This window comes from Lissotriton vulgaris, chromosome 10 (assembly GCF_964263255.1).
Source record: "Lissotriton vulgaris chromosome 10, aLisVul1.2, whole genome shotgun sequence".
Classification (NCBI taxonomy): domain Eukaryota; kingdom Metazoa; phylum Chordata; class Amphibia; order Caudata; family Salamandridae; genus Lissotriton; species Lissotriton vulgaris.
In genome coordinates, this window is record NC_141698.1 from 44,963,943 (window position 1) to 44,987,200 (window position 23,258).

Consider the following 23,258-nt stretch of genomic DNA (forward strand, 5'->3'; position numbering starts at 1 on the left):
CATAGAAAAATTCAGTGTAGGTGAATGAGAGACAAGTTAAGGGAGATCCAGACCTCTGCATGTGCATACAGACACAAAAATCATGTTTTCCCCAGCATCATCATCCCGTCCCTAATTTTCTAACCTATCACTCATGCTGTTCTCAGAGAGCACATGCTGTATATTTCAGGAAGATAGTATATATTAATTTTCCTTTTCCTCCAAATGGATTCTTGTGAGCAATAAAGCACTCTACTGCTGGAGAAAGAATTTAGGAGGACTACTGGTCAGTTACACTATACCTTAATACCTAGTGCAATGTACGTCAAAGCCTTAATATGTGCATGATACCCTATTTTATTCTCCTTGTTTTATCTTTTTTCCTTGTGAACAGCTACACCGGTGTCTTTGGCATCGCCAAAGTTTCTTAACCCCTTCACTGCGGCGGCTATTCCGCCGCAGTGCTAAGTGGGTGGGGGAGCCGCGGGGCGCGCCCATGCTGGTGACGGAACCGCTCCGTCACCAGCCGTGGTTGCGCTGTGCTCATGACGGAGCGGTTCCATCACGGCCCCGCCCGCTCAATAGAACGCTCAGCGCAGGCGTGGAATCCGCACCGCACAGGCGTGCCGAACGGGCCGTGACGGAACCGCTCCGCCATCAGCACAGCGCGACCGCGGCTGATGACAGAGTGTTTCTGTCACCAGCAGGGAAAGGGTTAAATGAAATTGTTATTCATCTGTGGTCGCCATGAAAGCCTCAAAAAAGAAAGCAATGAATGCAAAGCCTGATAGCCCTCACTATTCTTGACCGATTTACCTAGATGGCCCTAAGCGGTGCACAGACATAATATCGAGTCCAAAATATCGATTGGACATAATATTGAGTTTTTAATATAGACTGGACAAAATATCGACAGGACAGAATATAGATAACAAAAATATTGTTTTTAAGGTAAGTGAAGTAATATCGACTGTTAAGAATATAGATAGTTAAAATATCAAAGTATATAATATAGATAGTTAAAAATATCGATTTTTTAATAATATATAATTTTTTATAGTGTATTTTTATGTTATAATATGTGTGAAAAGTGTGTATTTATGTTATAAATAATTTTATTTAATGAATTTTTATTTTATAATTATTACGTAATTTAATTCTGTAGCGGGTTGTGGGTTTATAGGGGAATAGGGTGGGAAGTAATTTAATTATAATTAATTAAATATGTAAATGTATTTATTGATAGTGATTTGTAATTAATTGTTAATTAATTTATATGTGTTAATTAATTTAATTGTAATTGGAAAATAATTAATATTAATTGATTAATTGGCAATTATGTACATTTTTCTAATTTAATTCTGTAGCGGGTTGTGGGTTTATAGGGGAATAGGGTGGGAAGTAATTTAATTATAATTAATTAAATATGTAAATTTATTTATTGATAGTAATTAGTAATTGTTAATTAATTTATATTTGTTAATTAATTTTATTATAATTGTTAATTAATTTATATTAATTGATTAATTGGTAATTATGTAAATTTTACTAATTTAATTTCTGTAGCGGGTTGTGGGTTTATAGGGGCATAGGGTGGGAAGTAATTTATTAATAATTCATTAAATAATAAAATGAATGAACATTTTTTTATTTGGAAATAATTGTAAAATAATTTTTAATTAATAAATAATTAATTGTTAATGTTTAACTAATTTGTATTAATAGGTGATTAATTGAAATAATTATTGTTAATTAGTAATTTTAAAATATTAATTATTATATTAGATACATTTTTTATTTATTTTTAATTAATTATTAATAGATATTCATTTTTAGATTTTTGAATAATATATGAAATATTTACTTTCCCTAATGTTGTATTCTCTGGAGTGGGAATAGTAATTTTAACCCCTACGCTATCCAACGCTTTCCCTACTGTTGCATCCACTGGAGTGGGAATAGTAATTTTTACCCCTACGCTATCCAACGCTTTCCCTACTGTTGCACTCTTTGGAGTGGGAATAGTAATTTTAACCCCTACGCTAATCAACACTTTCCCTATTGTTGCACACACTGGAGTGGGAATAGTAATTTTAACCCCTACGCTATCCAACGCTTTCCCTACTGTTGCACCCACTGGAGTGGGAATAGTGATTTTAACCCCTACGCTATCCAACGCTTTCCCTACTGTTGCACCCACTGGAGTGGGAATAGTAATTTTAACCCCTACGCTATCCAACGCTTTCCCTACTGTTGCACTCTTTGGAGTGGGAATAGTAATTTTAACCCCTACGCTATCCAACGCTTTCCCTACTGTTGCACCCACTGGAGTGGGAATAGTAATTTTTACCCCTACGCTATCCAATGCTTTCTCTACTGTTGCACTCTTTGGAGTGGGAATAGTAATTTTTACCCTTACGCTATCCAACGCTTTCCCTACTGTTGCACTCTTTGGAGTGGGAATAGTAATTTTTACCCTTACGCTATCCAACGCTTTCCCTACTGTTGCAACCACTGGAGTAGGAATAGTAATTTTAACCCCTACGCTATCAAACGCTTTCCCTACTGTTGCACCTACTGGAGTGTGAATAGTAATTTAAACCCCTACGCTATCCAACCATTTCCCTACTGTTGCACTCACTGGAGTGGGAATAGTAATTTTAACCCCTACGCTATCCAACGCTTTCCCTACTGTTGCATTCTTTGGAGTGGGAATAGTAATTTTTACCCCTACGCTATCCAACGCTTTCCCTACTGTTGCACCCACTGGAGTGGGAATAGTAATTTTAACCCCTACGCTATCCAACGCTTACCCTATGCTTGCACTCTATGGAGTGGGAATAGTAATTTTTACACTTTTGTTATTGTACGTTAATAATATTGGCTATTATTTAATTATATTTTGTTACTATATATATATGTTTTAAGAAATATGAATAATTTTATTTTTTTACTTTCATTAATTATTTAATTATTATAAGTTAATTTAAGTATTTTTAAGTATATTTTAGTAATTAATTTTTAATATTAATTTAACATTGTTTTTAGTAAAGTCGTTATTTTTTAAAACTATATTTTTGTAAACGATATTTTTAACTCAATATTTTTATACTTACCTGTTTGTAGATAGAAACTCGATATTTTGTTAGTCGATATTTTGTCAACGATATTCTTGATGGTCGATATTCTGTCTCTCAATATTATTTCAGTGATCCGCCCTAAGCACATGACCACCAGATCTCTTACATCTCTGTCAAAGCCTCTACTGTTTTCTCTGTGGCCCCCTGCACATGGTTGTTAATTTCATATGGATAAATATCTAATGTCAAGGATGGTTAGGTGCAAGCTTGCAGTGCCTAGTTATGTAGTAACATAACTGATGTGATCCTCTGGGGGACTCGGGAGACAAGTAGCAAGTAGCAGTGTTGTGTGCTTCAAGGGCGTAATTGACACGTATACTCAGAAAAAGGTACTGTCTGAAGAACTACATATAACAAAGGGTGTGGAGTACAGATGGGTGGCCTGAGTTTCCTAAAAGTTAGTACTTTACAAAACATCATTAGAGCTAAGGCCTGAGGATAAGGCTGGGATATTAAAGCTGAAATATACCTATGATTGTTAACCATATGTGAACGTTAGCCATATGCACGCCCTGGTTGCTGGGCTGCATAACACTTGAGCATAAAGACACAATAACGCTTTACGAAACATTAATAGACGAAATGACTGTGTGGTGCAGGGATGTCAAAGCTGACATATACCTGATGGACACTAACATATAAGGTTCTTCATCTGGATGAGATAGTGGTGGCTGAAATATAGGTTGTCTAGGTATAATGTGCACCAATCTCATGCCTTTTTGGCAGGACATTAATCTGGTCAATCATACCGAGTGCTGTGGAGATGAAAGACAAGCTCAGAAAATGTTTATTGCCGGAATCCTGCTCATTTGTAATCTCTAGAATTGTTGTTTCATTCTGATTGCTTTTTACAAGGGTCTACTTTAATTCTTGAGATGACTTGTGAAATATAGACATCTTTTAACATGCAAAATCATACATGGTAAAAATGAATGATGATCTATGCTCTTTAAAAGTCTACTTTATTATCCCTTGCCTATGTTTTATTATTTATATTCATCATGTTTTCCTTCACAATTTTTTCTACCTCCAGGATTCATACTATGTTCTACCAAACTGTCCTTGCCACGGTGTTTGCCATCAGTGAAATTAATAGAAGTCCTTCTCTTCTACCTAATACTACATTGGGATTTCAGATTTGTGACTCGTGCTTTTCTGAGTTGGGAGCTATCGAAGGAACCTTGCAGCTCCTCTCCAAAGGAAATGAGACAATTCCCAACTATAGTTCTCTTTCAAGTCCAAACTTGATTGGTATAATTGGGGATGGTCCATCAGCAGGTGCTCTGTCTATGGCAAGAATACTTGGAGTCAGCTGGTTCCCTCAGGTGCGATAATGCCTCATGTACTACTTCCAAAAGAAAGTCAAATTCATTGGCCTTGTAGACAAATGTCTCTTTTTGCATGATCACCCCCAATTTATTTGGACTGATACTGCTGTTTTTTTTATTCTTTGCTCTGGGTCTCTGCTAACTAGGCTCCAGTGCATCTGCTCTGGCCCTAAAACATGTTGAAATTAGCTCCACTCCCAGTTGGTGTATTCAACTTACATTTTAGTCACTAGCATCTAGTAGAAAGTGTGCCCAAGGCCTGTAAGTTAAATGTCACTAGTGAATTGCAGCACCAATTGTGCCTTCCACTACAATGACAGTGCAAACATGACTGCAGGCCTGTCGGAGTAGCCTGTTTGTGTAACTTTAAAACTGCAAGCTTGACTTGTCAAAATGACCCTCTTTGACAGGACTGAACCTTCCTTTTAAATATTGATAAGTCACTGTTATCTAGGCTTTAATACCCATAAGGCAGGGTGCATGGTATTTAAAAGTAAGGCATATGCAAACTTGTGGATAAACATGTCCTTACAGTGACAAGGGCCCAAACGGTAGTTTGACTGTAGCCACATTAGCTGTTCCATAGGAAAGCATTGGGATACAATATTACATTTATTAATGTCATCTCTGCCTGGGAAATAGCTACAAAGGTAATACTTTGACCTTTAAGAATATTTATTACAAACATCAAGTTACTGATAAAGATGCATTTGTAATAAATATTTTGGAAAAGTTACTTTTAAAAAGTTACAGTTTCTCAGCCTAAACGCTCTTGAGCCCATTGCATGAGCTTCCAACCATCGCCCAAAAGCTGAATAGCTCCTTTGAGGAGGTCTGAGCTTGCTCCCAAAGCTGTTCGAAAGGCCTAAGGTGTGGGAAGGCGTTCTGTTGCTCTGAAAGAATGACCATCTGGGCAGTGTGTAGGGACTTAATGAACTTATAATAGGCCTACCCTATCAAAGGCAGATGTACCCAACATCTGGACCTGCTCACTCCTTTTCCATCTAGTCCTGTTCGGCTCAAGCTTGCAGCCTTTCCCTGCTGAAGGTATCTGGGCTCCAAATAAGTGACTAAGCTAGAACATAGAAATCTTCACTAGTCGAAAGAAAGGGACATTCCTTAGATAGGAATTTCAAATGTTGTTTTCTCTAAACTTTCCTGCCAGAAGTCTATGGCTTCACCAGGACTTCATCCAGTGGCTGCCCAGCCTCGTGGAGCCCTTCTCTGTCACAACCTGCTGCTTTCCCCCACTGAAGGTGTTTGAGTTTCATTTCAGAGACCAAATCAAAGGGTAAAACTTCTGATCCACTTTCTCGCATGCTTGATTAGGAAGTTGGTGATGGATTACTGTCACAAATGTGGCTAGTATCCAGTCTGTTTTATTGCAAGTTCATTATATCCTATGTCATCTGCAATAAAATGGAAGGGATATCTGCCCCTGTGTTAGTGAGTAACACATCCACCAAATTCTAAATCAGGCCCAATATATTTTTGATGGTATTAGGTTTACCTTGCACAGAGTCACAGGAAACCAGAGAATAAGTCATTTAAATTACTAATTTCAGAAGGGTGCCTTCAAGCTAATTTGAAGCTCTGAAGACTGGTGGTGTACAATGAAATTGTGCTTGGGTTTTCATAGGAATTTAAGATCATATCCTTTATTTAAGAACAGTTCATTGTCAATTATTTAGCTAATCAAGAAAACTGTCCTTAGGGTGGATTTTTTCCGAAATTTACCAAGAATTAATATAGGAAAATCAGTAACTCAACATTCTTAATTAAACAATCTGTCTTTGATAACTTTAAAAAGTCATAAATTGTGTGTAAATGTTGATTTGACTAAATTGTTCAAATAAACCCATTTCTTCTGTACTGAAATTAACAGGAAATATTCCTTCAGACCTCTGTACACTCTCTGTTGGAGATCTTTGCCTATACGTGCAGTCTTTAAGGGGTACAAGCATAGACTGGTGCAGATTGCCAACACTCTACTCTGAGCAACCTATGGTAGATGACAGATCTCTGTGGGAGGGTGAGGTCGTCCAATTGTTTGCCCATCTTATTATTAGCCCTTCATGCCAAACTTCTGAAACTATTAGTCAGTTATCAGTTGACCATATTTTGTAAACCTCTTGAGTGTTCGACCCAACACTATCTGGGTTGGGAGATTCCATGCAACAGAAACTGGCTATGGCAGCTTGTTCCATTCTTCTCTGAATCAGAACTGCACCATGTTACTCTTGGTCCTTTCAGCAGCTTTTTATACCATTGACAATAGTATATCGAGAAACAGACAATTGTCAGATGGAGTCAGAGCCAAAGCTCTGGAATGGTTTAAGTCATTCTTCAGGAATGTCATTGAGCTGGCTCGGTGTTGCCTTTTCATTCTTCTTCTCTCAAACTGACCAGGTGGAACACATAGGGTTCTTTCATTAGAACTACCTCATTTAAAATGTACATATTCCCTAAGCAATCCTGATTCTTTTTATTCACCTATACCTTCTTTAAGTTTGCCAATGATACTCAGCTTCTAATTCAGCTCAATGGGAGCTACACTTCGCCAGCAGAGCAGGTTTCAGGACTACGTTAGAGCAGTCTCCTATATGATGTCTTTGAGCAGGCTTAAACTTAAATCCAATGAAATAGAGGTGCCCAATCTGCAACTTAGTCCACAGTCTGACATTTTTAGTTTCTTGTTTCTGTAACTAAACCATCCATGCAGGTGGGAAATTGAGGTATCCCTAATGACTCTGGACTGTCGTTTGTACCACATTTCAATACATTGTGAGGTATGACAGTAGAGTAATCAATGAAAGTACACAACTGTACAAATATTTGGGCAGTTCTCAATAGACTGCTGAATCAATACATTGTTTTTTTCTTGCATAAGTGAGTTTGAGCATACAGTGGTGGTGTTTTGGATAAATATTCACAGTTGTGTAACAGCCTCATGAAATACTTATAACAGCAACACAGCCAAAACAGGTTCTGCCTCCTCAGGGGACTTTCTCAGGGCTATGCCTCCTCATTTCACTTTTCCCAAAATGTATCTAGAAAATATCTATTGGCAGTCCATTGAGAAGAACAATGAATTTAAATTTTAAAGCTTTCTGTATCATACATATGGCTGTCTCCGGTTCTGGCCTGCCGTATCTTAGAACTCCGCTTCAGCCTGACACCCCTGCCCGCACCCTAATGTCCTCTTCCATTGCTTTTTTGCAAATATTGACAAACAGGTTTTCCAAAGTTGGGGTTTCTCCTTCATTTCTTGGAGTCATCCCATTGGTGTGAGCTCCCTCCTGGGCTTTAGCTCAAGAGAAACTAAAACTGAAAAACCTATCTTTTCATCATCATGTATACTGAGTCCTTGATTTGTTTGTGTTTATCTTTCATTGTGCTGAGACATCTCAGGGCAGCTGTTGGTATGTACAAATAATTCCCTTATTCTTTCATTTATAGATTCATTCTTCTATCTTTGGTTTTTCATGACCTCTTTCTTCTGGAGTTAAGATCGTTTTAATTTAAATTTAAAACTGTTGCACCAATTTTTAATTAACACACTAATTAACAATCTTCATAACTTTTATGTACCTTTAATGATATCAAATATTTGACATGAGTTTCTAAAGCAGACAATTAAAAGGTGCTTATTCCACATCCACAACAGATCAGCTATGCAGCAGCGCTCCCCAGCCTAAGTGACAAATTCCTGTACCCGTCTTTCCTACGGACAGTGACTAGCGTCTCATTCGTACCACATGCTTTGGTGCAGTTACTGCTCCACTTTGGCTGGACATGGATTGGAATTCTGTCCTCAAACAATGACTTAAGCCTGGAAGGCAGTCAGATGTTTAAGGAGGAGGCAGCAAAGAATGAGATCTGCTTTGAATTTTTTGAGACTCTCCCCACAGAACCCAACAGCGCCTACTTAAACAATGTAATTGACATCTTGCAAACATCTTCTGTCAATGTGGTCATTTGTTTCACATATGCAGTACAGATCACCCCAGTACTGAAGGTGCTATCTCAGCAGAGGATGGGCGGAAAAATTTGGATTGCAGTTACGACCTGGTTTCCGTCTCCAGTATTTTCCAGAAGAGATCTATGGGAAACATTGAACGGGACATTGGGACTAGCTGTGTACAGCGGACATATTCCTGGCTTTAAAAGATTTCTTGACAACATCCACCCTTTTAAGAACACTGATGATATATTCTTGAAGGTTTTCTGGGAGCAGGTCTTCAACTGCAAATTCGTGAATGAAACAAAATCTGGTAACATTACAGATGTGGATGGACATTGCTCTGGGACAGAAAACCTGGAATCTCTTGATGCTTCTGTATTTGAGAAGGATGATTTTAGGTACCCATATTCTGCATACAAAGCCACCTATTCCTTGGCAAAAGCACTGCATGATCTGCTTTATTGCAAATCGCAGGAAGGTCCTTTCACAAACAGATCATGTGGAGACTCTAAGGATTTTAAGCCGTGGCAGGTGAGTGTGTGGGAGTTTTTATCCAAAACTACAAAAGTTAGTATAGCGTATTTTGCCTAAATAGTAGACGTCTCATTCAGTCTCCTCATTATTGGCACATCTGTGAAGAGGCTTAGTATATGGTGCACACTTATGTAAGTGGGCACCCTCCACTAATCCAAACAACCCTAGTGGTGATTTTAGTGCTCTTGGACAAACCTAGAAAGCTCTCTAAGTGGTAGCCATGGAGAGCAGCCTTCAGGCTTAGTCCAGAAGGAGTGTAAAGTAGCCTGTTTTACCAGAGCGTAATCTTATTGATATAGATTAAGTGAAAAAGAAGCACACAGTGTATTTATAAAAATATGCATTTATTATAGGACATTCACTAACACATACAAATAGCTCATGCCCGGATATATATACAATGCACACAATACTTTGCAAATAAAACAGGTACGTAGTATGAATACACAGTGGTTTCCAGAGGGAGACCAACCCATATACTAAAATAGTGGTATGTGAACCATAACTCAAGCAAAGACCATACTCAGAAGATAAGCACATACGATTTTGATCAGCACACAAAAGAAGTTTATGTGCAATGTACAATCAAAACAGATTTTGGCTTGTTATTCAAACTCCTTTATTGATTTCTCTCTTTAATTTTAATTTCTTCCAAAGTAGCCAACGCGTTTCGTCCTCCTTTGAGGACTTCTTCAGGGCTACAAACCATTTACAATGCAGTCCATTAAAGTCAATTATATACATAAATACATTAATCTTTATACAAAACAATAAAACATTATTTACATTAGTTTACACTGTAGAGGCCTTTACAAATCAAAACCACTTCAGTATCAATTAATCTCTATTCCAAGTGAAAGTAACTAGATTATCATCAAAGCCAAGTTTTAAACAAAAAAACATACAATTATATACTGTCTATGCCACTCATGAGTGACCAGGATGCACGGGAGATGAATGGCCACTGATGCCAGGTGTTGCAGGAGAGTTGGCCGGTGACCTTAAAGCTGCAGCTGTGCGGATGAGGCAATGTTATGGAAGACCAGGAGCCTTGCACGAGCTGCTCCATGTTGGATGTCTAGCGCTGTGGGGTGGGTGTCTGTCGGGAGCACCAACAAGTCTTGGCAACTGCAATGAATGTGGAAAACAAAAAAGGTGCACTGTCAGGACCAACAAGGTCCAGGTGACACGCCACAAACACATGCAACAGAAACTGTCAGAGCAGGCCCGAGGAATCAGGGGAGCCCACTGAAATCAAAGAAGACTCTCAAGAGGACCCAAAGGCCGCGGAGGCACTGGAGTCTCAAGAGGACATGGAGCAGCTCAACAAAGATGCAGGCCCGCTGTGCAAGCGATGCAGTGTGGACAAAGATCTTGGTCACAAGAGATGCTTGAGGTTGGGGCTACTTGGAGCTTGAAGATCTTGGAGGAAAGAAGCCAACAAGCCTTTGCAATGGCAAGTTGACGTGGTGCATAGGGGCTCGGAACCTACAGTTCCAACGAGGGATACTGGCCTCGATCTTGGTGAGAGGACAGGGCAGGCCTCAAGGGATGTGAAGAAGCACCACATGTGTTGCTTAGTCCTTCAGAGTCCGTGGGAGCCTAGGATCAGCAGACCCATCAGCTTAATTGCTGTGCCTGCAGATGCAGGAAAGTGACTGCTTCGCTTCTAGGGAGATTTCTTCAGGTGTCTTGGATGTCCACAGGTCTTGGAAGGGTCCTGTATGGAGAAAGGGCACAGATATTGTTACAGACATGCAGGACGACTATACCAGGAGCAGCAGGAGTCGTCCCAGTTGCAGTCTTGGAGCCCAGAGCTAGGGCCAGCGAAGTCCAGAGTGCCCAGACGGTCGAAGATGAAGTGGTGTCTTGATATGAATCTTCCCACAAAACTTATCTAGGGACCCACCCAGAGGTAAGCCCTGAAGTACCTTAAGCAAAGGGTTGGGACAATTCAAGGTTTCCTCCCAGGGGAGGGGTTGGACAGTGGTAAGGATACTCCCATGTCCTTTGTCCAGTTTCGCACCAGAATGGGAGCCAATGACTCCCTGAACTTGTTTGGACTGGCCTACGTGCCCTGCAAGCAGTCTCCGTGGGGGTGGCAAGTGCCCTTACCCTGCCCCAATACACTAAACCCTGGCTGGGAGGCGGCCACACCTCCCTGTGACAGGATATCTATTGTTCTACCTTCACCTGCTCAAGCTTGGTTCAGCAGCAGGAGGGCAGAAACATGTCTCTGGTCGGCAGCAGCCCTAGCTTGCTGTCCGGTTCTGGAAGACTGGTACCGGGAGCAATGAGGGTCTCCTGGAGGAGCTTAACAGTGCATGGAATCATACCTCCAACACCATTTACAGTGTGGGGGTTTGAGTCCAACCTGCTTGATACAAAATATGACAGGGTTCATTACAACCAGTTTAAAGATGGTCATCGCGTAATGACGCATGGCCACTCTATATATCGTAATGGCTGATGCTCTTACAACACGGGAGAATGTACTCCGAAGGTTGCAGGGGTGTCTCGCTCATGCACCCTCACACTTTGAACCGAGCACCGTGCTGTCTGGATTGAAAAACCTGCTTTGGGGTTTTAGGTGCAGTAAACTCAGATATAGGGAAACCTATATCTGTTGTAAGTGGTGCAAGCACCAGCTTACACAGGCTATAATGGCAGGCCTGTCGTCACAGTTTGCGGGGTCTCCAATGGGTGGCATAATTCATGCTTTAGTCCATAGGAACCCTTGGTGTACCTATGCCCTGGGTACCTCAGTACCATATACTAGGGACTTAGAAGGATACACCAGTAGCCAATCTGGGATGTACCTAAGAACTCACCATAACCAAATTCGGGGAGAAAGCACAGCGACTGGGGTCCTGTTATCAGGATCCCAATCAAACTAGTCATAAACAGCAATACACACGGCAAAAAGTGGGGGTAACCATGAAAGCAGATCCTACTTTCCTACAACATCCATGGTGATCTTCTACACTGAGGTTTTACTCACTGGCTTATCTATGACTGCCACCTTTTCATTCCATTCTCAAAGCAGAGTAGTTCTTGCCAGAATTCCCAAAGTGCTGAAACACATGTGTGTGTGCTTGCACAGCCTTAAAGATGAGATACAACTAGTCATTGTTAAGATAGGCATGAAAAATGTTACACTCAAGAGAGAGTAATACTGGTTCTCATTTAGAGTAGTTGGAAAACCCCAAATCAGATGCTCTGTTGATGTGCTCCTCTGCCTATTTAGAGATCCCAGACTGCCAGGTAGTGATATCTAGGCCTAGAGTCGAGTCACAGGATATGTGACTCCACTGTAGGCTCAATGAAATGAAATGGCTGAACACAAAGAAAACTCGTGAAGCGTGCAAATGTAGGTTCTCTCCTTGTGCATGGGGGCTATAAATATTCTTCCCTGGGAAAACCTTTTCTTTTTTAGAGTTTCTGAGCAGGACATTCTAGTGATGGTCTCCCGGTCCTACATCTGGTGGGCCAACCACCCTCACTACAACCTGGTGACACTGTGGCAAAAGAGTAAGTGAACAGCATTTTTGGAATGCAGGACGAACATATGATTTTTTTCCTTAAATTCCCTGCATATGCAGAATTAACACCTCATAGGTAATCTTCCTCTGTTTGCATTTTGGAATCTAATTGTATGATTTGTGTTCAGATATTGCACTATCTTAAAAATGTTCGCATGGAGACTGCTACAGAAAGTGAGAGGTTTTTTGATTCATCTGGAGATTCTCCGCCATTTCTTGACTTGTTGTACTGGCACATGACATCCAATCAGACCAGCAGCTTTGTGAAAGTGGGGACCTATGATGCCAGAGCTCCCATAGGCCTTAAACTGGTCATTGATGAGAACGCCATCTTATGGGGTGGAAAACACACTCAGGTAAGAATTATGTTGATCATCTTACCATTAAACGTTTTACAATAGTTTCTTTGGGTGAAAGAAAGATTGCTAAGCAACTTAATTAACGCAACCAATCATATGCATTTATTGTCAGGTTGCATTTAGCTGTTTAAGAGCATGAATTACAACTGAGCTTATCACGCGTTATGCTTCATGTACCATATGAAATGAAATGAAATTAAATGAAATTTGATTTGTAGAGCGCATGGCTGCCCGGAAGGGTCCCAGCGCTTGCTTAGGGAACCTGTCCTGGTATTCCCCTGCGAGATAACCCAATACTGGGCATTCCCAAGGTGAAAGCCAGGCATCCCGCTGCGATGGGCCATTGTGGAGATTAAGCAAGCTATTGCCCAGAGTTAAAGAGTGGGACTCCATGATTGGAATAGGCACCGAGGCGAGAATTGTCAGGTCCGGGGAAATTTGAGCCCAAGACCCGCCGAGGCGGGGAATTGAACCCTTGTCCGGGCCAGACCTCTGCATCAGGGTCTGCCGCACCAACCTCTTGAGCCACACTTCTCCACATATTAAATTGAGGACACTGAAGGTGTGGAGACACTAACATTCTAAATGTAGCAGAAGTGGCATTCTACAGCTACTGACATCTATTGACAACATAGGGTTGGCTCCTTGGCGGATCATGCCACCATGTGCAATCTCTGGCTCTACGCTAAAGGCTAGGATAAAAGCAAGGTGTGGGAACACCATAGCATACGCATGAGTGACTATTTTAGCACTGCATACCTTCTGTAAATCTAGCCTTTATGGAGAATAGAGAAAAAAAAGTATCTTTGAAATTGCCCTGCATATACATAAACAATATTCTGATCTTTGTTACCCATTGTTTCATATGAAGAAACTATGTTTGATAGAGTTAAAACTGAGAAGTGTGCTCACAAGCAAAGCCATGAGTGCTAGGGTTTCAAGGAGTCAGTTCTTCTGGAAGTGTAGTGTATGATAGAAGCTAGAGATGAAAGCTTGTAATCCACCTACCGTGGAGGTTTCAATTAAATGGCTTTGTATATGAACACCTACATAAAGATACGCCAGGTTTCAACTGCAAACCACTGAGAGATTAGGGGAATATGACATAATGTTATGTCCCGGGCACCAATCTTGCAGCAAAATTGCCAAGGGCAAAAGGAGTTGTGGGAGCCCTTTAAAAACTATTAGCAAAGCCCAGTCTACACATGACTAATACCTTCAGCACTTTATACATTTCAGATTCTAGGGTGCTGTGTTGCTGTTTCACAACAGTGAAGATATCAAGAACCTGCACATAGTGAAGTTGTGAGGCAATCGAGAAGTGTCTCCAAAGGCAAATTCATGACTGCAATAACTGGGGTGGGCGGACATTTCTGTTCCGCCCACGGAATGGGCAGAGATTTGCCCCTTCCGCCTTCCGCAAAGAAGGCGGAAAAACGGGGCAAATTTCCGCACACTCGGGGGCAAAACAGAAGTTGTCGCCCGCAGCCCGCCCGCCGCCCGCCCGCCTCCCGAACGCAATACTAAAAAGATTAAAACTTAAAATAATATTTAATTGCACTTACCTTATCGCGGGGTCATCTCTTCCTGGTCTATCTCGCCTTCTTCTTGAAACTGGGCATGCGCGGGAGCCTGCGCATTCCTGGCGAGGCAGTTCAGGAGCAGCTCCCCTTACCACTGGGCTTTGAGCCAAGCTAACTAAGAAGATAAAGAGAAGCAGGCCTCAGTGTGAGCTACATATGCGAGTGACAGGATAGGCATAATTTCAAGCTCAGGAAGAGACTTGGCAAAACCCACAGGGCCATCCTGTTCAAGTAGGAAGAAAAATTCTCCACACCCATGCCTTTTGTCCACTGGCAGTGAGAAAACACATTTCACCACAGGGGAGCCATTCAAGCTAGGTGAAACTAGACACTGAAAGAAAGTCCATTTTAGTTTAGGCAGAGAAATGACAACTTTGCACAAGTGTCATTTCTGAAATAGGAATATAAGACCCGATTTGACCATTAACTTGAATTATACATTACTTTTGAAATTAAACCTTGGACCATTTTTCTAGCTACTCTCAAACTGAAATGAAGCATTATACTATAATGTAACCTTTGTTGTTTCCTAAGGGATAGCCAGCCAAGCTAAAGTGAAAAAGGACTTTGTGAGGTTATCACTGCCAGAATTTACAGGAATGTCAGGAGAGGGGGACCCTGTCCGACTGACAGGGAGCACTTTTCGGTGGAAAAGAGAATTGTTTTCCTTTTCTGTTTTAATCGCTTTTTTCAACTTGTTTAGATCCAAAAAACAACATTAAACCATAATTCAGTTTACAATTTTATTCTTTATTGCAATTTTCCAATTGTTTCTTGGTGGCATTTTTGTTAATCATCCATATCCTTATGGAACCCAATGCATTTGGGTCAATGTCGGCCCTTCATCAGGGGCTAAACAATAAGTTCTAGATATAAAAACAAGTAACTATTACAGTCACTAACGGAAATTATATATGATACTGACTTAAAAAATGGCTGATTTACTTAATCATGCTCGTGATTCTACAATAGAAAAAAATGTGTAACATATCCTGCTTCGGATGACATAATGTAATTCCTATTAGAATGGATGGTGGTGCACCCGATCCGTGCTCTTAGCAATGTGAGGAAGTGAAGAAGTTATTCCAAACGTCAAAGGATACGAGATTTAAACATTTGGTTTAATGGCAATTTTAAACTACACACCAAGGCAGCTGGGGCAAACCAAGAGATGTGTTTCATAGGGCTACTTTAATGGGTGGTACAATGAAGGCTTAATCTCACTAGTGGCATCTAGTGTTCAAGTAAAAGTACATTTATTTAGGAAAAAAGTAAAAGCTGGTGTCTGATACCAAAATGTGTGCTTTTTGCCAGGTCAAAGCCAAGGAAAAAATGATAAATTCTTTTTTATAATGTATTGAAAATTCATGTTTGGATGAAAAACACTCTCAATAAGAGACAGCCTTCCAGGTCAGCCCTCTCCAGGGGCTCACTTCCTCCACATGCTTAGTGAAGTTTAAGTGGCTAGTTATGCCTACACCCCCTTTAAAGTCCCCATGGACTGTGACATTTAGAATGCCATAGATACAATGGTGTTAGAAAAGGTATGGGACACAATGTTTACAATTTGCGCCATCAGTATGGCTATCAGATTTAACAGGACTACAGGCTAGAGAACCATCACTCACATACATACTGAGGCTTTCATGAGGCATCATGATTCAGAAGTGGTTTAACCTCTATTGTTATTTCAGCCCCCTGTGTCAGTCTGCAGTGAAAGTTGTCCTCTTGGACATAGGAAATCTACCATTGCACGGCGTCCCAAGTGCTGCTTCTCCTGTGTGCCCTGCCCAGATGGGAGCATCGCCAATCGAACAGGTGAGACATTTTATCTGGGGTACATAATGAGGAATCAGAATGTTCTATTATGTGAAATGAAATAACTTTGAAGATTTTAAGGATGCCTCATCAAGTTACTTAGGAGAATGGCATCTGTGAGAGAGAATCTTAAAACAAATTAAATGTGGCTTTTAACACTGTAAATAGGCATAGCATCCACAATGTAAACAAGTACAGCACTAGGGTCACACATTCAACAAGGGTTGAGAATACAAAGTAGTCACATTCAATAGGTCAGGTAATTGCTACTGACCAGGTGACCCATCATTGGCCACCAGTGGCACAGGTGCTGGTCAGAGATACACAGTGGATGGTGGGATGTCGTAAACTTGTAGTTTACTCCATCCTCTTTCCACATGGCAGTGATAGAACTAGACATTAAGTTTGTACCTCTGTCTGTTAAAGCCTCCTTAGGGAATCCCACTGTGGAAAAGATTCACAGGAGGGCCCTGGACACTACAGGAGCTGTGGTGGTTCTAAGAGGAATGACCCATGGGTACCTAGTGGCATGGCCCACCACCACTAGTATACAATTGTGCCCAAATGCAGTTGGAGAGTTCAAGGGACCAACAATGTCAATCCCTACACTCTCAAAGGGGGCCCCAACCACTGGGAGTAGGATTAAGGGGGCCTTTGTGGTGCCACCTTACTTGCCACTGGCTTGGCAAGTGGAGTGACAAAACTCCTTTGTATCCTCAGATATATGAGGCCAGTAAAAGTGAGGGACAATTATTCATAGTTTTGTACCTTGCTTCCATGAAGCAAGCCTTCCATAGCTTTAATAGCACTGTCTACAAAATGTACCCAGTTCTGGGTGTGTGCTTTCAGAGTGTCTCTGAACTTAATCCTGTATTGCTCAGTGGTTAAGCCAAACCCATCTATAAGAGAACTCTTCAGCATTGGGTAAGGAAAGCCACATGATAGCTGGCCATTGCTCTTGATGGACCTTCTGGACTTTACAGGCTCTCTCTAAAGCAGTAACCCATCTATGGATATCATCCCCATCCTGCAAAGAAGGGACTATCCTGCTCATGTTCTTATTGTCAAGAGGAGTTTCTCTGATTCAAGGGACACTATTCCTCCCACCATGGGTCTCTAGTCCCAGATTCATCCTAGCCTTCTGGACGTCTAAGGACTCTTCGTCAAGGGCCAACTGATCTTTCCTGAGCCTAAGCCCTGCTTTCTCAAGTTCAAGCAGTTGGTACTCCCTGTCCCAAGAGCTGTCTCTCTTACTAGATATGGAGGTCCCTATAGAATGTCCTGAAGAAATTGGATTCTCTAGAGAAGGATCTAGACCTCTACTCTGAACCCTCCCAGGAGGAACAAAGGGAGACCCATTGCTAGGGACACCCTCTGTGCCATCTGCACTATCCTCTGGGGGATCTGAGTTCTCAAGGTGGGAGTCATGAGACTCCTCCTGGTCAGGGTTAGAATCAGGGTCATACAGGGGGGTCCCTCCTGACCCATCTTCTATTCCCTGTCCACACACTTGGTCCTTTTCTTCTGACCCGCTAGCTTTCTGTAGGTCATCCACTAGTAACACCTCTAGGAGGCATTGAGTATTAGGGCCTTTCCCTGACTTGAGCTTCCTAGAGGAACACAGGGCCCTCAGTACCTAGAATGTGAAGCCACTGTATCTTGAAGGCTGAGATCCACTGGCTTCTCCTATTGAAGACATACTAGGTGTAGTGTGGTGTTGCACCTACCTAACCTAGAGGGAACTAAACCCTCTGAGGTTGGAGAAAGGGTTGTGCTAGACCCTTAACTACCCAACACTAAGTTCAGTCATGCAGGGACCCCGGGTGTATCTGTGCCCTGGGTACCTTCGTACCATATACTAGGGACTGAGAATGGTACACCAGTGTCCAATCTGGGATGTACCTAAGTACTTACTGTAATAATTTAGTGAAGAAAGCACTGGGGTTCAGACTAGTCAGAAACTACATAGCACCAGGAAAAAAGTGTTGGTTAATCATAAAAGCAGATCATAATTTCCTACACTTGTGCACAGTGCTTTCACATCCTTCAAACCCTTCCCTTAAGGAGCATCATCTTTCCAAGAAAAATGATTTTACTATCTTTTCATCTGCTTTAATAATGCGTGAGGGCAAGCAAAATAGCTCTAGGTGACCAAGCTCTTTTACAATTGAAGCAACATAAGCTAACCAAGGAAGTGATAACCCCTATCCTGCTGAAGGCAATCAGTAATAACTTTTCTATTTAGGCCAACCTCAGGGTTGGCCCACGCTGATAACCATAGTAAAATAGGTGCCAGTTTGATGCAATCCTCCAAATTGGACAGTGGATTGGTTCAGACACATATATATGCTATTCTCTTCGACCTGTAAGGTGTTACAGTTGAAGTAGCCCCAAATCCATGTAAAAAATAGGCAATAACAGTACAGGAAGAAAGATAAACAGAAATAAGCAGGATCAAATGTTTACGACCTACTGGCCAGGAGATATTCAGAAGACCACCTTCCACCCTAGTTAACTTTAAGGTGCTGGAACAAATATGAGCACCCCATGCACTTGAATAGTCAAACAGGACACCCAAATAAAAAGAAAGTGCATACAATAGTTAAACGTCTTCCTAAACATACTACTGAAGGTGCAATGGGCTTCTAATAGCAACCGCAACAAGATGATAGACAGAGTGCTGAAACCTTTCAGCCACTCACTCCCACTCTAGATATCTGAGTTGAATCCATTGTTATGTTGCTCACTATGCCACACCAGTAGTTGGGGTAATGAAGGTTGATCAGGATTTAAGGGGAGCTGTGGGCTAACTTGTATTTGTTATTCTGTACTCACATATACATTGGAACACTTATATATCACTCTATAATGTTCACTGTTGGTGACTGCAATGCAACATTGTGCTATGTTATTGTTTTGTAAATACTGTCTAAATATCACTGAATAATATTTGAGCCTGTCATCTGCTATCACCAACAGATTCCTTGGACTGCATGAAATGCCCAGAAGATCACTGGTCAAATTACAAAAAAAACAAATGCATACCTAAGGGAATTGAATTTTTGTCCTACGCAGAACCACTGGGTATCATCTTGGCTTCAGTAGCAGTATTCCTCTTCTTCAATGCCACTGGTGTCTTATGCATTTTTATAATGTATCGGAACACCCCAGTTGTGCGGGCCAACAATGTCTGCCTTAGTTATTTCCTCCTTGTTGCTCTCATGCTGTGTTTCCTCTGTTCCTTGGTTTTCATCGGCATGCCTGGCATAGTGACCTGCATGCTCCGTCAAGTGATTTTTAGTGTAACATTCTCACTTGCTATTTCTTGCGTGATGGCTAAAACATTAACAGTGGTCATTGCCTTTAGGGCCACCAAGCCAAACAGCAAGTTAAGGTTATGGGTTGGCTCCAGGACTTCTTACATCATCATGCTGGTTTGCTCTGTTATTGAGTTTTCTATTGGAATTACTTGGCTAGGAACTTCACCTCCATTTCCAGAATTTAACAACAGTGCAGACAGCTGGAAGATCATAGCTGAGTGCAACGAGGGATCCATTCAGATGTTCTACTCTACATTGACCTTTTTGGGACTATTGGCAGTTATAAGTTTTGGGATAGCATTTATGGCTCGCAATTTGCCCGACAGCTTCAATGAAGCCAAGTTCATCACCTTCAGCATGCTGGTGTTCATCAGTGTCTGGTTCTCCTTTATACCAGCCTACATCAGCACAAAAGGAAAATATCTGGTGGCAGTAGAAATTTTTGCGATCTAATCCTCTGGGGCAGGCCTTCTGTTCTGCATCTTTTCTCCCAAAATATATATTATCTTTCTGAGACCGGAGAGGAACACAAGAGAACACTTAATCACAAAATCAATGGAGGCCATCAAAACTAGATAGGAAAATTGATTTGATGTGACTTGTCCTTAAAAGAGGCAAATCAAATGATATGCGATTAAATTTGCTCACCAATCCCCCCAGTTTGTACATGTATGATATCTTCTCAATTATTGCAATGCTCTACAGTATTGATCTTGATCTCACCATGCTTTAGAAATTATAGTAAAAAGGAATGCTTCCATCTCTTCATTGAATAGTGCTTTGAGCAACAAACCCCTTGAAAGACAAAGGGATGATTTATATATTGGCTGTAATGACATTCCTTTGCAATGGTGACAAACTATCCTTACCACCAAGATAATGGTACCCCGCCCGATTAATATGAAGGTGGAACACTGGTGTAACCATGGCGGAGTCTTTGCCATGGTTAGAGCCCTCCAATGGCCTGACAGAGTAAGGGTCATCAGAGAATTGGCTATATGTCCGTCCCACCAATTAGAATGGGCTACCATCTAGTTGTTTTTTTACTGTCCATCACCCCAAGCCAAACACTGGTGGTGCGGGACATTAAAAAATAAATAATGCCCCCTAGCCATGGGAGATGACTTCGATGGCAAGGATCCATTATCTTTTTTTTTGGTTTTTTTTATGAAAAAAAGAAAACTGTTTGGTGCAAGGATCTGCCTTGCACCAAACAGCAAAATGCATTGATTGGAACAATGATGACGGACCATACCAGTGCTTCGTAATGACCACCAGCTTGCCAGTCATTTATAAATCTCGTGGCTCGTCGCCCTAGCAGAACAATAGTCAGAGAGCCAATTAATACATCTGGCCCAAAGTTCTTATAGTTATGTCACAAAAAGTGTATGAAAATGAGACTGTACTCCTCATCTGCCCATTTATATTTCTTCAGTTTCCACCTGAGGTTCTGGAAGTGCAATGGACCAGGGGACTAGTTACAATTCTATGAACTATGCTGGTGCTGAAGTATGTTTTAGTTGCACTGCACCGTCTGTGCCACAACACATCCTCAATCGGTGGCCCTAGCACAGGCTTGGACAGCTGCACCCTATCATTAACCCGTTTGCGGGTGCTGCGAACGACCGTTGGCCGACGCGGCCCGCTCACTCTGTAGACCACCGCACCGCGGCAGAATGTTCACCGCGGTAAACGTGTTAAAAGAAAATGTGGCGTTCCCAATTAGTGATACCTCACATGACTTTACTTATGTTTCTACTGCCATTGGTGCCTCAGACCAGATGGCGGTATATGTCTAAAATAAAATGAATATATACTAAATAAATCAATGTTGACATAAATTAATGACTAACTATATAAATCTGTCTGTTAGAAGAAGCTCCACGATGGCCCTGTAATCAAGGAAAAAGTTGCTAATATCTTCACCACTGATACATTCCCTAAAATGAAACCTCCAGCTCTATGACTTTAATGATTATGGCATGATTTGTGTTACTGCAATGATTGTAAAAATAAAGAAGACAGTTTTGTAATCTTGAACACTTTGAGCTACCCTGAAATCCGCATAGAAGGTATGGGGTCATTTGAGTCATTCTCATGGACACAAAAGCACTAGGAGAGAATAAAACAAATGTGTGCTCTTGCCTGTGTGTGGTTGGTATTTTGTTTTTCTATGGCTTTCCTAATGAACTAGGGTGAGTCTCTCGCTCATTAACAATTATTTTTTGCAATGTGAAAAAGGCTCTGAATAGCTGAAAGCTGTCCCACTACGTTATGTATGATTGCCTAGGCAAGGTGGGTGAAGTCACACAAGTATATAAAGTGCTGAGGAAGACCCCACATGGTGGTGATGGTATTCAACTACACCCACATTTTTTCTTGGGGGTTAAACGTCGACGTAATCGGAATAAGTGTTCCATGTCCGAGTAGACATATTTATGTTAAGATCAAACACAGATGTCTTCCTAGGGAACAACAGTGATTTCTTGAACGCTCAAACGATCCATGTTTTTATGTTTTTTTGTGTTATTCCTGTTAACACCATCGCTGCTAGCGATATTTTGCTGCTCCGATGGATTTTTCAAAAGTCCATTGTTCATGACGAGCTGGGCTCGTCATCAGTGTTTGAGGAGGCTACACCATGACGAGCCCAGCTCGTCATGAGCCTGGAAGGGGTTAAGTATCTACATGTTCCTGTGTGTTCATTTTCATGTAATACTAGCAGCCCGTCCCGACGTTGTCCGGGTATGAATTGCTGCCGGCCAGTAGTATATTGTTTTGTAGGATTTCGTTTTGATAGCATTTCTTATCTGTGACAGGCCTGTGAAACGCTCAGATTCACAGTGCACTGCTGATGCACTTAAGAGTGCACGTTCAGTAGTGTCTGAACTCGAGTTTCCCTACTTTATTTTTCCTTGCAATGTTATATAGCGCGAACTCGACACCATGGCATGAGCACAATTTACATTACAGAAGAACACATTCATTTGTGGTAGGCACGGGGAGACAAAGCAATTTGCCTTGAATCACAGGATGTTGAGCTGATGCCGAGATTCGAAGAAGCTCCCCAGCTCTAAAGTTCGCAATTCTAGAACTTGTGGCAGGAGGTGTATCTAAAAGTGTATGTCGGTGCTGGCCATTAATGAGAGAGACCTGTGCATTTTTCAAATCGGTGGTGAAAAAATATGAGTATGTTGCTGGAGATGTGGGCCACCGTGCCGCCAATGTACTTACCGGGGGAGGGTAAACACCCATTATTCCGCAACTTTCTTTCCGCAAACCATCACTCCGCATACTTTCATTACGAAAGTACATAGACTCTGCAATTCCATTATAACGCATGGCATTACATTTTATATGCTTTTACCACGCATACATTTACAACAAAATTAGTTGTAAATGAATGAATGGTAAAAGCATGTTTTTTTTTAAATGTTTGGATAAGGTAAGTATGGGTATAGGGGTATATGTTTTGGGGTACTGAGGTATATGATTTGGGGTGTTTGGGTATTTTAAGGGTTCAGATATAGTTTTGGGTTATGGGGTACAGGGGTAGTTTTAGGGTTTAGGGATAGGTATGGGTTTTGGAGTACAGGGGTATTTTTAGGGTTCAGGGCTAGGTTTGGGTTTTGGGGTATAGGGGTATTTTTAGGGTTCAGGGGTAGGTTTGGGTTTTGGGGTACAGGGGTAT

General features: G+C 41.3%; 1 pseudogene; it reads left to right on the forward strand.

Moving 5' to 3' along the window:
* Nucleotides 1-20,146, forward strand: part of LOC147684532 (vomeronasal type-2 receptor 26-like) — a 54,500-nt pseudogene extending 34,354 nt beyond the window's left edge.
* The last annotated feature ends 3,112 nt before the right edge of the window (nucleotides 20,147-23,258 follow it).